The 16,151-nt window shown below is 34.9% G+C and overlaps 1 protein-coding gene across 2 annotated transcripts in view; it reads right to left on the bottom strand.

Annotated features, from left to right (window-relative positions):
• LOC145260324 (myosin-VIIa-like) overlaps window positions 1-16,151 on the bottom strand; it is a 965,294-nt gene that overhangs the window by 700,136 nt on the left and 249,007 nt on the right. The gene's annotated exons all lie outside the window — the stretch shown is intronic.

Raw genomic sequence — 16,151 nt, 5'->3', positions numbered from 1 at the left:
TTCTCCGAATTGGACACCTAGGCAACACCATGTGATCCTGCTAGTTCATGTATACAAGGATACATTTACATACATTCTGCTTCAGATGTGTTTAACATTTTTTTAAATTTATTTCACTCAAGAGAAATTAAATCTTGAGATTACATCAACCATCATTTCTGTTTGAGATTTGTTTACTATTGTTTTGGGAGCTTCTGTCTAATGTAATTAGCAGCTAATTTCGAAATGTAATTCAGTCAAATGAAATAGTGTTTCGCTTTTGTAGGTGTAGTGTTCTGCTGTTTTGTGAAAAGGGGCTTTTCTTCTTAGGAGACTAAATAAAAAGTTGTTTGAACGAAAGAATGAGAACAATTTTCTTAGCATATAAAATTATCTTGTGAGATTTTAAAGTTTGAACCTGAAAAGTATTTCAGCTGGAAGATCGATATTTGATTCAGACTGGCCAATTTTCTTGTTGTACTATGATATTTGATCTAATATATATATATATACACACAACAACAATTTCTCCTGACGATGATCGGTTGAACCAATAGAAAGCGCTCAAGACGAATATGGCTGATCAACAACTTTTGGGCGCCATAATATATAATATGCCAGCTGAAAAAAAAAAGATTACTCGGCGAATTGAAAAGATATCCCAAAAAATCAGAAAAAAGAATAACTGTCGTGTTCAATCAGACGTGCTTTAATACATATATCAGTGTTGGGATGATTAATCGGAATCAGAATTGGTATTGGAAAAATGTGTTTTCCAATGCCAAAAACGATTCTTTTGTCTTTTTTGATTGTTTTGTTTTTAAACAAAATGTTCCACTAAAAAGTAATAACGTTAAAAAAATAAATTTTAAACAACCAGTAAAAGTAAAAATCCCCGCACACCAATTTGTTTTTATGTTTGATAAAATATCTGCATATTAAACGTGTGTTTTTACAGTAATCATGAAAACTAACAACTCTATAGCTAAATATTTAGAGATTCATAAAGAATCAGCATCGGTAATTGTATCGGAATCAAGAAAAATATTTGAATCGTCCCATCACTTATATATATATATATAACATTTAAAAAATAATATATATGTATATATATATATATATATATATATATATAACATTTAAAAAATAATATATATATATATATATACACATTGTTAACGACAACAGAAAGCTTCTGTTTTGTAATACATTTTTTATTTTTTCAATTTTTCGTATTGTCTATATATGTATATATATATATATATATATATATATATATATATATAAAATATTTTGTTACGGTTTCTTCAGAAAATGAATTATTCCAGTCCAGAATATTTTTTTTTAAAAGAGCTTTTTTACTCAAGAGATTAAATAAAAAGTTGTTTGAATAATTTTTTTAAATATCAATAATAATAATAATAATAATTCCCCTCCCCCAAAAAATTTAGTGTCGGCATCAACTGGCACCACACCAAATAGTCGTGAAGGGTCAAGGAGGAAAGCACTAACCAGACCTCCACTGAATGAGTGCAAAGAGTACTTGGACCTTGTGGAGGCTTACTGCCACTTAAAATCCAATGAAAGCCAATAGTCATTGCCAGCAAGAAATCAATGGTAAACAGCTGTTGCGATAGCACAAATTTATTTGCAAATATTATCGAAAGATGTGGAGAGGACTGGAAATCTGAGGACACTTGTTGTGATCTAGACTCTAGAGAACAACACAGGTTGTGAACAGAGAGAAATCTCTGATGATGCCTGTGTGAAAAAAGGGGGCATTAGTCCAGGCTGGTACCACACAAAATAGTCGTGAATGGTCAAGGAATAAGATTATTGCAAATAAAATGAAGACGACGACTGAAGAGTAGGTGATTTCTAAAGATTGAACTGATGAGTCAGAAGAAATTATGGTGCTTGTTTAGATAGAGTCGAAAAATCGACTTTTTTTTTTTAATATGTCGTTTTAAGCAAAAAGAATGTTATGTATTTAATTCTCACGTCGAAAAGAGTAATATATCCAAAAATTACGAAAACTTTCATAGAATAGAAAACTTTTTATAGTTAAAAGTAATTTTTACAGAAAATTGGGTAAAATTGCATTTTTCTTAGATGTTATAAAGTAAACGATAAGGGTTCACACATAAGAGACATAACTTAGAACGCACATTTTAGATTACATGTTCATGGCGTGCAATATTTGTAGTCTATAGCGATAGACTTTTATTTTTTTAAAAACCCAAAAACAGTTATATTCGATTTTCGTAAATTTTTGATACATTACTATTTTCGACATAACAATTAAGTACATAATAATGTTTTAGTTTAAACTGACATATTTAAAAAAAAAAATCGATCTGTCGACTATCGTGATAAGCTATGAAAATATTAATTTCCATCATTAGTATGAAGAGTTTATAAAAATTGAGTATCTGTTTAAAAAATGATGACCTATAATTGAAAACAATAGAGAAATAAAGAAAAGTATATTAAACTGGGGAAAATAGTTTTGTGGCACCATAAAAAGCTTGAAAAGATAAAAAAAAAAATTTAAACAAAAAAAAAAAGGTGTAAAACTAAAGGAAATATTGGAGAAAATGGATTGCTGAGGCAAAGTATAAAAACGTGTGTAAATAAAGAAAAATAAAGAAAAAGCAACAAAAAAAACCCTAAAAAACAAAAAATAATGGAAAATAAAATTAAAAAAAAAAAAAAAAAAGCAAAAACAAAATATTTTTAAAAAAAGAATGAAAAAAAGTTAAAAAGAAAATGTCGACTGGAAAAGTTAACAGTCAACTTAACAACGAATAAAACGTAATCGAATGTTTGTAAAGAGAACAACAAAGCAATGAAGAGATAAGAGTGAAAATTAAAAAAAAAAAAAAAAAAAAAAAAGATCCCGGATTGATGTTAGTTGAAAAGACGCTTTTCAATAATGGCAGAGGGGAAATAAAAGGACTAAAATAAATTAATAAAAATAAAGAAGTCTTCGAGAAGTAACTTGAATACACTAAGGCAAGTAAGAATGGTTATGTCACTTTGACAAGAAAGACTGCAAACGTCTATTCATAATGATTGGACGACGTGTATGATGACAACGATGATGATGATGATGATGATGATGATGATGATGGCGGCGGCGGCGGCGATACCAATAATGATGACGATACTGACGAGGATGACAGTACCGATGATGAGAATGATGATACCAATAATGATGACGATTCCGACGAGGAAGATGATGATGGCGATGATGACTATGGTGATGCCGCCGATAATGATAGCTTACTATACAGCACTTTCTGATTGATATTTTAGCTATTTTGTGAGTCAGCCATGTTGAATGTATCTCTGCTTAATTGTGAATGAAGATAATTCACGGACCAACGAACGCTGCAGAAGATTCGGTAGCTTCATGTGTGTCACACACACTCGAGATGTGGAGAATAGGTCAAACGGTTTCTTCAATTATATACTCCCCCCTCCCCCAACCCACCACCTCCCAGTTCCAACAATACTTTTATTTTTCTTATATATGTTCTGTTTCTTCACGAGTGCCAAGAGTTAATTTCTTCCGCATGGAAATTTGGAGGAATAGATATGAGACATTGAGCGCCATTCTTATGGATAAGAAAAGAAGACAAAAGAACCGGGAGGGGGGGTTGCATAAAAAAGTGAGGGAGATGAAAAGCGGTGAATGAAAAATGGTGGGAAAAAAAAGGGGGGGGGGTAAGATTTTCCGATTCGTAAAACAGAAAAGACAATTATGAATGAATGGGAACGTACAAATTGTTCGTTGAAAAACTAGCGGAAGTATTTGACCTCGCTCAGATTACACATTCATGTTATTGTAATTGTAGTCTTTTGTAGGGGGGGGGGAGAAGAGGGAGGGAGGGAGGCACAACTTTATGTATTAAATATTGGTATCCCGGAAAACGCTGAGTGAACTGATTAAAGTGAAGATGTCAGTCGGCTAGCAGATGGGAAATTGAGAGGAGCCACTGAGGTGTGGGCTCGGAAGAGATTTTGGTCTCTGGGCCCGAAGAAGCATCTATGGACGAACTAGCGACGATGTAAATAAGAGAGAAAAAAGTCACAAACCGAGAAATAAATGTTATTTATAAAATTTGGTCGTTATGAGTTTCTTCGGAGGAAAAGTATCTCCAGTTTCAGAACAGCATGTCAAAGAGTTATTCAAGAAGGTACGTGACCCTTTGTTCGGATATTGAATTGGACAAAGATGTTCGTCTTTTTTTGTGTCGTTTGCTGAACTGTGTGTTTATGTGTACAAGGTGGAACGATAAAATTTTCACCATAAAGAAAACAACACTACAGCTTTATTTTGAAAATTTTATTGAAAAAAATCAATTCAGGTAACTTGATTATGTAGTAGAGCTGACATCTATTCAATGTAACCACCTTCAGCCTCAATCACCATCTTGATACGGATCTGGAAGTGGGAGTGTCGGTGGGAGCTTGGCGAATACTCGGCAGATGGCGGCGATCAGGCTGGCTTTGGTGTTGTGGGAGGTCATGTTGGTGATGTTCTCGATGTATGACCAAACGAAGTAGTCCAGTGGGTTCAGGTTGGGGTGGGTGGGGGTGTCACTGAGAGAAGAATACAAAGTCGTAGCACTCCTACTGAAGTCAAACCTGGGCCTCTAGAGTTTGCCAGTGGCCACCTGATTGCACCAGGGAATCACTACACTCTTTAGCACATCCAGGTACACTTTGGTGTTGTCTTTCAAGCCAACTTCGAAGATGTGAGGTGGTATGATGTAGCCCTTACTTGAAACTACACCAAAGACCATTACCGTGGCTGGAAATTTTGTTTTCATCATCCTGAGCACAGTCCTGTTCTTCGTGGGAATCCAGTAATAGTTCTGGCTGTTGTGCATCTGGAACTGGCAGAAGTTCTTTTCGTATGAAAAGAACCAGAACATGTTTGGCTTTTTGGAATGCTTCAGTTTGATGGACTTGATTATCCTGAGGTTCTTTATCTTCTCAATCAAGATCTGGCTTGTCTGGCGTCTGTAGGATCTACACTTCAAGTCCTTCATACATACATTCACAGTTGTGTGTCAGATGCCTAAATCTCTGGCAATCAGCCTATGGGCTGCTGGAGAGTTTCATCAATGATTATCTGGACCTCTTCAATGAACTCCTTGGTCCGAGTCTTCCTTGCCGTGTCCTCGGCCTTGGGCTTCCACTCCACCACCTCTAAAGGGTCGTCCGATGCACTGAGCTGTGCTTTCAAGCATTAAACCATACAGGTTTGCATTTTTAGGGTGCTGGCAATGGTCCTGTTGTCATAACTTGGATCGGTAGAGAGCATGTCCATGATTACACACGATTTGCAAACAAACCTTCTCTAAAGCTTCATGCCTTGTCTGGAGCGATTTCCAGGAAAAAAAATGTTAATAAACAAAACTGCACCTTATCATAACAAAGGTTCACACAAAATTTCATCTAAATCGGTCTAGTAGTTTCTGAAAAAGTAAGTGGAACAGACAGATAGCCTAAGAGAAATATAGTAAAGATTCTTTTTTAATGTTGTTCTAATTTATATTTAATTGGCAGGGGGTGGGGCACACAAACTTTCCAGGTCATAAAATACGCTTAAATATATTTTAATTCATGCAGATTTCGTATTTATTATTTGCAGAAAAAATTCTCTATCGAATATTATATTGTAGTAGTAATTTAAAAAGTTAAAAAAATGACTTAGGTGTCATCAACTGGAATCGAAACTAAACCATGTAGCACTCCTTTTATGTCTCCTACCAATATAGCTATCGAGATAAAGATATAATATTAAATGACTTGAAGAAATGGACTGAATTTGGGTACATGCGCAAAACTAGCAGAAATATGTTGGCAAGTTGAACATTTTGGTATGGTCAAGAAAGACAGGGAGCAGGAAGAATTTCAAAGGTAAGTGATTCGAGTAAAGAAGCTATCAGAATCCCAACTTCTAAGGACATATGCAATGAAGAGGTGGAATTTTGCTGCTCCTGAGGGAGTAGAAGTGCAATAAGTTCGTCGGAGCATATCCCGTAAAAATATTTGTAAACAACTAAGAAAAATTTTTAAATTGAGATGCAAGAAGAACTGAATCTTGTCAGATAGTGCGGAACCTATTAGAATAGAAATTATTATTTTTTTACCTTGTGTAAGAAGTTTTTGTGTGCAACAGGTCAGATGTTGCGACAATACTCTATGCATGGCCGAATGGTGGCCTTACAAGGAGATAAGATACTGGCAGGTTTGAGAGACTTTCCAAACCGGTAGAAGGAACCTACTTTCTTTGCAACAGACTTGGCAGCTACTGCTATGTACTTATTCCACTTCATGTCGCCTGAGAATATCAGTCTGAGGAGTTTAAACGTTGGACTTTTGGGAAGGGTGTTATCGGTTATGACAACTGATGGAAAGAAAACATTCATTCAGTAAAATGTTGTTTTTTTTTATTATTATTATTATTGTTGTTGTTGAATTTGAACGGATAGATGTCTTTTTTTTTTAAATAAAAAGTAATTTAATTGTGATTCATTGATCACTTTTATGTTTAATTAACATGAAAGTGATCTATCGGAAGAAAATGGCGCCGGAACGATGCATAAGATGGAACACGTACAAAAGTTTTCTTTCTTCTTTCTTTCATTTAAGTTTGTTTGAAGTAAAATTCGATTTTTACAAGGACTATTCACAATAATCAGGTGTGTAAGTGCAGACACACTATCACATGTGTCACACGCACACACACACACACACACACACACACACACACACACACACAAACACACAGAGGTAGAGGTGTAGTTCACCAGCTTCCTTTCAATCAAGCAGATTTCATCAAATAAGATTGATATTTTTTTTTACAGTCAAAACAATAAAAAAATGTCTAAAGGGTTACGTAAAAATAGGTCAGGGGGTGTTGTTGACTGTGAAACAGAAGTATACTGTTTGGTATCTTTTCTTAAAGTGTCATGAACCATTTTTTAATCTTTTTTTTTTTTAATTTTCTTTTTTAACTCACATTCACCCCCAAACAAGGCATATCGCCACTTGGACGTAAGGAGCTACTATTTGGGACCATGCTCAGGCAAGATGAACAAGATGTTGGTTTACATTACATTTAAACTTCTGCATATCAGTACAGCCAGGGAAGCAGGCAGAAGAAGGGAATTCTAAAGTCTAGCTGTTCAAGGGAAGAAACTATTAGAGTAGAAAGCTTTCTGGCATTTAAGGACCTCCAACAGTGAAGGGGTGAGATTTTGTTGCTAAGCAGGTTTGCCGGGGTATATACATCGAAGGAGCACAAGTGCAATGAGTTCATCAGAGCACATTCCATCAAAATACTTATATACGGGATACAACATTGCAATAATGGGACAGGGGTTGGAGCTTAGTTGACAAAGTGGGACCTATTAGACAGGAGACTCTTCTTTGAATCCTATCAAAGGGGGGGGACTAGTGGTAGATGCACCAGCCTAAATATGGTAACAATACTCCATGCATGGGCGAATGGTGGCCTTGTAGAGGTACAGGATACTCTCAAGTGTTACTAGTCTTCTAGCACAATAGAGGAAACATACCTTCTTTGCAGCAGCCTTTGCAATGTCCTCAATGTATTTGTTCCAGTTCATATTGTCTGTGAATGTTCCGCCAAGGAGTTTGAATGAAGAATTCTCAGGTAGGGTGTTATTTATCAGGGATATCGGTGGTTGGGATGGTTTCTTGTAATTGTTAAAGGAAAGCAGCTTAGTCTTAGTAGCATTAAATGATGGAAATTGTTTAATTCTCTCCCACTGCAAGAACTTGGATACAAGGGTGAGAAAGTGGGATTGAAAAGTCAGCGCCCCAGAAGAGGGCCACTCTGACCTACAAAAAAAAAAAAAAAAAAAAAAAAAAAAAAAAAACAGCATTCCCCGGTTAAGGAGCCTCAGGCGATTAGCAATAAACTAACCCCTTTTCAATGGAAGGTGAGACCTGGGAGGATGGATCACCTAGAACTGCACAGAATTAAACTCCCACGGCAAAATCAACAGAGACCGGATCATTACAGGAATGGTCTAATCTCTGTTGATTTTGAGGGCCCACAGACTCCTGGCACCATCCATTTATGGCCTGTTTCTATGTTTTACAATGACTACAACAGAGACAACGATGATAGCAAACTTGTTGACATGATTACACAAAAGCCAAACAACTCTCAACAGAAGAATGGAAGACAATATAGTCAGGTGTCTTTTTTGTCAATAATCTGCAAATGACATCTAAGCTGGCTTGGACATACCCTAAGATTGGCCTCAGAAAAAATTGCCAAACAAGTGCTCCGATGGTAAAAGAAGAAGACCAAAGATGAACTGGAAACAGATAATCGAGAGATTTGATAGCAATTGGAAGAAACTGGAGGGATGCTGTGGATCTGGTGGATCAGGTCAACTTGACTGATGCAAGTGTGTGTGTGTGTGTGGTCTGGAGAAACAAAAAATTCACACTCAAATTTAAATTAAGATTTTAGGATCAAGTAAAGATTAGATACCCCGTAGCAGATGACAAAGATTGGCGAACATTTCAAGAGACACCGGTTGTTCGACCTTGACATTGCCGTTGGTTGTTTGTAAACACGTCAAATAGCAGACATGGTCGAATGTTCGCGAGCAAGATTTTTTAAAAAATATATTCACAAAACTTTTTAAGATTTAAAAGAAAAAAATATATATTTACAAAACATTTTCTTTAATTATCTTTACAAACTTTTAAGGATTAAAAAATATATATTTTTCTATTTACACAAAACTTTTTAATATAAGTAACAAAACGAACGTAAATTTAACAAAATATATTTAAATAAATGGGTGTCTTTCTGGGTGCGTTTTTTTTTTTTAAATATATTTACAGAACTTTTTTCTTTTTTATAATAATAATAATAATAATAATAATAATAATAATAATAATAATAATAATAATAATAATAATAAAAAATAAAAAATAAAAAGAATGAACTATATTAATTAAAAAACAGTAGAAACTGAAAATTTCGGACGCTAAACGTACTTGTATTTAATTTGCCTTTATGGGGAAGTAAGCAAATAGCAAGTTTTTTTGTTTTTTTTTTAATAAAAATGAAAATTATAAAAAGATTTGTATCTTGTGACACTACACTTCACCTTTATAAAAATAAAAGTTATAAAAAATATGTGAATAAAATATATTTTTTAAAATCTCGATTGTTTTGCTTATACTTGTGATTTTATTATGCATAAAAATTGCTTCGGTCTAGAAGGATTTCTCCTTCACTGACTACCTACATACATCGCACTTTAAATAAATATTATATTGTATTAAAAATGCACAAAGAAAGATAAAAAAAAAACACACACACACAAAACACACTGTACATAAAATTTAATCTTGGTCGCAAAAATCCGAACAAGTCAGTTATTTTATATTTGTTTCTGCCATTAAAAAAGTTTGGTTATAATAATTTTATTTAATTTTTTTAAAATTACGTAGTTTTTAATTGACATCATCCGAAATTCTCAGTTATAACACCGGTTTATTTATTTATTTGGTATTATTTTACGGCTTGCCCCATCGTAGTATAAACACTCCCAACAACCCTGTTAAGAATGACTTTTGGAATAAACACTTCCCAACCTCCTCATGTTAAGAACGGCTTTTGAAGTTGGAGGTGTTTATTCCGAAAGCTGTTCTTTACATAGGGAAGTTGGAGTGTTTATAATACACTGGGGCACGTCGTAAAATTTTACCATTTATTTATCATGTAAATATATATTTTTTCTTTTAAATCTTAAAAAGTTTTGTAAATATATTTTTTAAAATATCTTGCTTGCAAACATTTGACCATGTCTGCTATTTGACGTGTTTACAAACAACCAACAGCAATGTCAAGGTCGAACAACCGGTGTTACTTGAAATGTGCGCCAATCTGTGTCTTCTGCTATGGGGTATCTAATCTTTACTTGATCACGATTTTATAACAGGAGTATCTAATCCACACTGTTATATGGAGGTGAAACTTGGCATCTCAAAATCAGTCAAGAGACGAGATCAAATGCGTTTGATTCCAGGTGCCTTAGAAATATTCTAGGGATAAAATGGAGTGATCAAATTACCAACAATCAAGTCAGAGATTGCACTAATCAGCAGTATGTCACATCGTCAATAATCTGCAAATACTCTAAGATTGGTCTCAGAGGAAGTTCTCTAATGGAACTCTAATGGAAAAAGGAGCAGAAGACCAAAACTGAACTGAAAACAGATAATCAAGAGAAATTCAATTGCAATGGGGAAAAATGGAGAAACACAGTGCATTTGGCTTTAGATCAAAAATGATGGCCTATTTTGATTGCCTTTTACGTCGCAAGATGTAGAAGTTCTTAAGTCTAAATAAGTCTTCTCTGACTCATTCTTGCACTGTTGTTGCAATAACTTCTACACAACGAAACCAATAATAAACATGTCTATTACGTTTCCAACCTTTTCAGATAGTAATAATAATTAGTACTAAATACTTATACTTACAACTAGAAATAAAATAGGTTCAATTCTCAGTGTGGGCGACGAAAAAATACAATTGTAAATTACTTAGGATTTCTATCCAGTCATGGCTGACGGAACGAGAGCATGCTACCCCAATGAAGTAAATAAAGGATTCCGTTTGAAATTCTGGCCGGATTCTAGAGTTCAACAAAATACACCTGAAGAAGGTCGGAGTTTGCATCAACCGAAACATTGTGAAAATAACACCCAGGATGAGAACAGTAATCCAGAGAATACAAATAATACAAATAAAATAACTTTTCCTAAATGATTCCTTTAAGTAATCAAAATTTGTTTGTTCTATTAATCATTTAAAATCCTCTCATCATATTCTTCATCATTCAACTGACAATCCATCCATCTCGTTATCCTCAATTTGCTTTTAGTCCAAATAATCCAAACGGCTTCAGGTCTATGTAAAGGCAGAACAGATATGTTTTTGACTAAGGAATAGAAAAAACGCTCAAATGTTTCTTCTTTTCACTTGTCTACCACTGCTTCCATATTGTTATCATGACTTAGGCCATGGTCCTTTTCTTCAGTTCAGAAATAGTACGGGGTATGTTTATAAACATTATCTTTAAGGTAGCCCAACAGATCAAAAAGAGGGGAGGGGCTGTGTAGTGAGTGTGGTCTATTCAGGATCACACATTTTATGATGAGCTTTCCTGCACATCATTATCATTGAATGTCAATAAAACAAAGGCATTCATTAAAGTAATTAAGTAGACATGTCAGCCATAGACTGAAATTTATTCGTACAAAATATGATTGGATTGTAGAAAGTATTACAAATGTTTTTACGGACTAGCCTGGGTGGCCAGCATTGTCAATGAGGTGGTTTAAACGGCAACCGAGAAGGCTAACCTGCTTGCCAGTCTGTTTGCCTCAAACTCCACATTGGATCTGGCACACCACTCCCTCCCTGACTTTCGTTTGCGGACAGACACCACACTAGATGATTTGAAAATCACCCCTTCTTAGGTACATGGTATCATAAAGAACCTAGACACCTCAAAAGCATATGGACTTGATCTCATCCCGGATGTGCTATTTAAAAAGTGCTCCGCTGAGGTTGCTCCAGTTCTCTCCAAACTTTATAACAAATGCCTTAACGAATCTTGCTTTCCCAACTGCTGGAAAACCGCTTCTGTGGTACCAGTTTTCAAGAATTCTGGCAAAAGACCTGACCCATTAAATTATCGCCCCATTAGCCTTCTCCCTCTTTTCCCCAAAATATTTGAGTCCTTAATTAACCAAGCTCTAGTCCATCACCTTACAGCTGCTAACCTCCTGACTGACAATCAATATGGATTTAGGCAAGCCCGTTCCACAGCAGATATCCTAACTGTAATCCTGTAATCTCTGAACGTATATACCGTTCACTGGACAAAGCAGGTGAGGGTAGAGCTGTAGCCCTAGATATATCTAAGGCTTTTGACAGGGTATGGCATGATAATCGTCTAAGGAAAATCAAATCATATCGTATCACTGGAAGAATACATAATGTAATTAAATCTTTCTTAAGAGAAAAATCCAGGTTGTCCTCGTTCATCTAAACAATATGATATAAATGCGGGAGTACCTCAGTGGTCTATCCTTGGACTTTTATTATTCCTGATATTCATAAATGACCTCCCTGATCAAATTGCCTCTGAGATGGGTATATATGCTGATGACCACTCTCTATAACAGGCATGAGTGAGAACAAATGAACACAAATCTAAGGAAATGGCAGAAACACTAGAGGATGACCCCCAATCTGTAGTGGAATGGGGACAAAAATGGATGGTCACATTCAATGCTGCCAAGACTAAACTTGTTTCCTTCAATAATTACAAGAAACCTTCTCAACCACCAGTAGCAATGGCCAAGAACACATTACCCAAAAATGCTTCCTTTAAACTCGTGGCCTAATGTTTACAGGGAATATGAACTGGAATAGATACATTGAGAGCATTGCCAAGGCTGCTGCAAAGAAGGTAGGCTCACTCTACCGTGCTAGAAAACTACTTACGCCTGAAAGTATCCTATAAGGCCACCATTTGTCCATGTATGGAGTATTGTTGTCATTTAGGCTGGTGCATCTGCTACTAGTCTCTCGCTCCTAGACAAGGTTCAAAAGAGAGTCGACAATCTGATAGGTTCTGAACTGCCATCTAGGCTTCAGCCTCTGTCCCATCGATGAAATGTTGCATAACTCTGCCTGTTCTACAAGTACTTTAATGGTGAATGCTCTGACGAACTACAAGCACTCAACGTGAATACTCCTGACAAACCCGACAAGCAGCTAAACCCCACCCCTTCACAATAGAGATTCCTGGGTATAAGAAAGCCTTCTACTCCAATAGTTTCTTCTTCCCCAGAACTGCTAAACTTTGGAACTCCCTTTCTGGATTCTGCATTCCCAACTGTACTGACATGCAGAAGTTCAAGTGTAATGTGAACAGACATCTTGCTACTCATCTCCCTGCAACTTATGTCCCCGATAGTAGCCCCCTACTTCAAAGTGGCAGTGTGCCTTGTTTGGGGTGAAAATTGAAAAAAAAAAAAAAAAAAGAAAAATAAAAAAAAACATTTTGAGATGAGGATTACGCGTAGTAGAAGAGTAAATTTTAAAAAAATATAAATTCATTAATTTAAACATTTGATAATTTTAAATAATTTCTAATTAAAAATAAGAATCGCTTTCAACAAAGGTTAATTATTTTTCATGGGTGTTTTTTTTTTGGAATTTGATTGATCGATTCTTAGATATTGATCAAACACTAATTGATTATTAAATTTTGAATGTGTTGGTAATTTAAAAAATAAAATTGTTCCACTTTTGAAAAGGCAAACCAATCGGAAGGTTTACATTTCAAGCTTTAATGAACACCAGTTTTACCTAAATGGGCCAACTAACCCTAACCTAACCCTAACCTGACGTTGCCCGGAATGTACTGAAGTCAATTTAATATTGATTTTTTGGGCCACATTTTTAAACTCTAAGGTAGACAGCTGTTATTTACTCCCCTTCACAAGAAGACGTGATACGAGGTTGGAAGGTGGTCACTTTTAAGCCAACGTCCCTAAAGGAGGAGCATTTTGGTCTTTTAAAAATTGTCTGTGTAGCTCTGACAACATTCCCAGGCAGTAAACAATTCTCCACAATACATTTAATCTGCCGAAAAGAAAGGAGGCAAGGCCTGGGAGAGTGAATCTTCTAAACTTCACAGGGAAAAAGTCATCTCAATAACTTATACTCTGTTGGTGTTTGTGCCAAAGGAATACCCCCCCACACACACACACATACACACTGAGCTTAAGGTAGATGGTTCTTATATTCTTCAATTTAAAGGGAGTTATCATCCTTAGCGATTTGTATTTTTAGGTGATTGCTTAAAAAGATTGTCTATTATTACTTGTCTTAGTTGGATTAGTTAATGTTTGAAATAAATTGTAGCTAAATACATTATTATATTGCCAACAACATGGTGCAATAATAACAAATGAAATTCTCTAGTGAGAAGTAAAGTCTGATTTGTGAGCTTAGATGCTATTTGGGTCTGACTTTGAAAATCTGACTTTATATGTTATCATACATTAAATATTTCATTTAAATATTTGTCCATACATTATATGCACTTTTTCTGTATACAGATAAAACTGATTGGTTTATTTGAATTAAATCTGTTCAAAGTAGCAAATTTGGACCTAAATAGCATTTAAGGTGACAAATAAAACTTTGATTTTGGCTAGCCAACTATCAGTTGTTATTGTTGTACCATAGTAATCGCAATAAACTAACAATTTATTTTTTTCAATACTCAATCTAAACTAGCTGTTTTCTCATATGCATAAATTCTTTAACAGTCACCTTAAAAGAGAAATCAGCTAAATGAATAGTCGATTGTTTCATTCCTGATATGCTGGGTCTTTTTTTCCATTCAAGGTTTACTAACACTTACATTTTCTCATTTTTTTCTTCTTCAAGTTTTACTTGGTTTTTATTAATTCAAAACCAGATTCACGTTTAGCTTAGATACTGAACATAACAAAAAAGGCATGGTTACAAAACATAAAATATTTAGAAAACAAATTTGAACATAATGGACTTCAAGCAATGCCAGATCGGGACAGCTAGTATAGCGATAACATTCCGTTAAAATTCCTCATGGAGGTTTGAGATCAGAATTTTCCTTCTCTTAGAGGAGTTGTTGTTCCAAACTGATCAGTCCTATTTACCGAAAGCATTTATTGTAAGGCACCAAATAACCCGCCTTCATCATTTCTATCAGCAGTAATACTTCCATGGAGATTATAGCGGAGTCACAAGAGCAGGCTAGAAGCTGAACTTAGTTGTTAGAGGCTGTTGGACATGCACACTGTTAGGGGCATTTCATAATCAACTAGCAGGACTTGTGTCCCAGTGTTGCCCTGGAAGACAAAGGAAATCAAAAATCGCAATTCTCAGAAGTAAATTGACCAGAAAAAAAAAAAAAAACTCTTTTCATCCAAAATGCTAAACTTTTATCCATGATTAAAAAAAAACAAAAAACGTTATATATTATTTACATATGCATATATTCACACTATGAACATTTTGACTTGTGACTAACTGCTGAACTGTCTTCACCAAACAAACATTTACTGAAAAGAACTTATATTCTTATATTGTGTATAAAAATGTTTTGTTATAAAATGTTTCTCAATTTCTTTTTTATAAAATAATAAAATTTGGTACTTATGCACTTTTGTTTCCATACTGAAATAACATTTAGAAAGCGATTTTTAACATAAGGGGAGAAGGGTGTTTTGTAATTATTCTGTACTTTCACCAAACAATTTAATAAAAAGATATTGTAAAACTTGAATTTAACTTGAAAATACTACTTTAAAAAATGGCAAGTTAACAAAAATGCATAAGCACTTGCTATCTGGTGACCCTTCTATTCTTTCGATGTTTCATTTTATTCCCATTTTATTAAGCATTCAGGTGCCATATGTATCTTTCATTTTTTAACTTTGCTAAAACATAACTTTTGCATCCCAAATTCATATTAAATGTCAGCATAGGTTTTGGTTACATTGAAAGATGCCAAAAGCATCGAAGACGGCTTCTACCAATGCCAGGGACCACGCCACAATGCCATTACAAGGACATTTTTTTCTTTGAATCTGACTTTGCCACTATGTCAGGATGCTCATCTGTTGGGATGATGTGCAGTAAAAATTTTAAAGATGACATGGAATCAACTGAATTATCTAATATATAAAACTCAACCGTGTGTTTGTGTGTTTGTGCGTTTGCTAAAAAACTTTCATCAGTCGCATCGGACCAGGTCAAAAGCAGTACCATCTGAAAAAGCGATACCTGGGATGCATAATATGTGAAAATTAGAAAAAAAGAGATTAATTTTGTGGTGGTAAACTGGACCATTTCTTGCAAGGGAGGGGAGGGTCACTTTTCACATCAAAATTTTGGCAAGTCATGCACGCATAGTAAGTATGTTTAAAAATGTTATTTTGCAGGGTCATGATGTCATAAGTCGTCGTGGTCATGACAGCTAGCACGTTAACTTTTTCCCCTTCTTTTCTTCTTTCATGTTTCAGTTTCG

This window comes from Euprymna scolopes, chromosome 36, assembly GCF_053919585.1.
Source record: "Euprymna scolopes isolate OS-2025 chromosome 36, ASM5391958v1, whole genome shotgun sequence".
NCBI lineage: Eukaryota > Metazoa > Mollusca > Cephalopoda > Sepiida > Sepiolidae > Euprymna > Euprymna scolopes.
The sequence above is the reverse complement of the archived record's forward strand: the minus strand, read 5'-3'. Positions and strand labels throughout refer to the sequence as shown.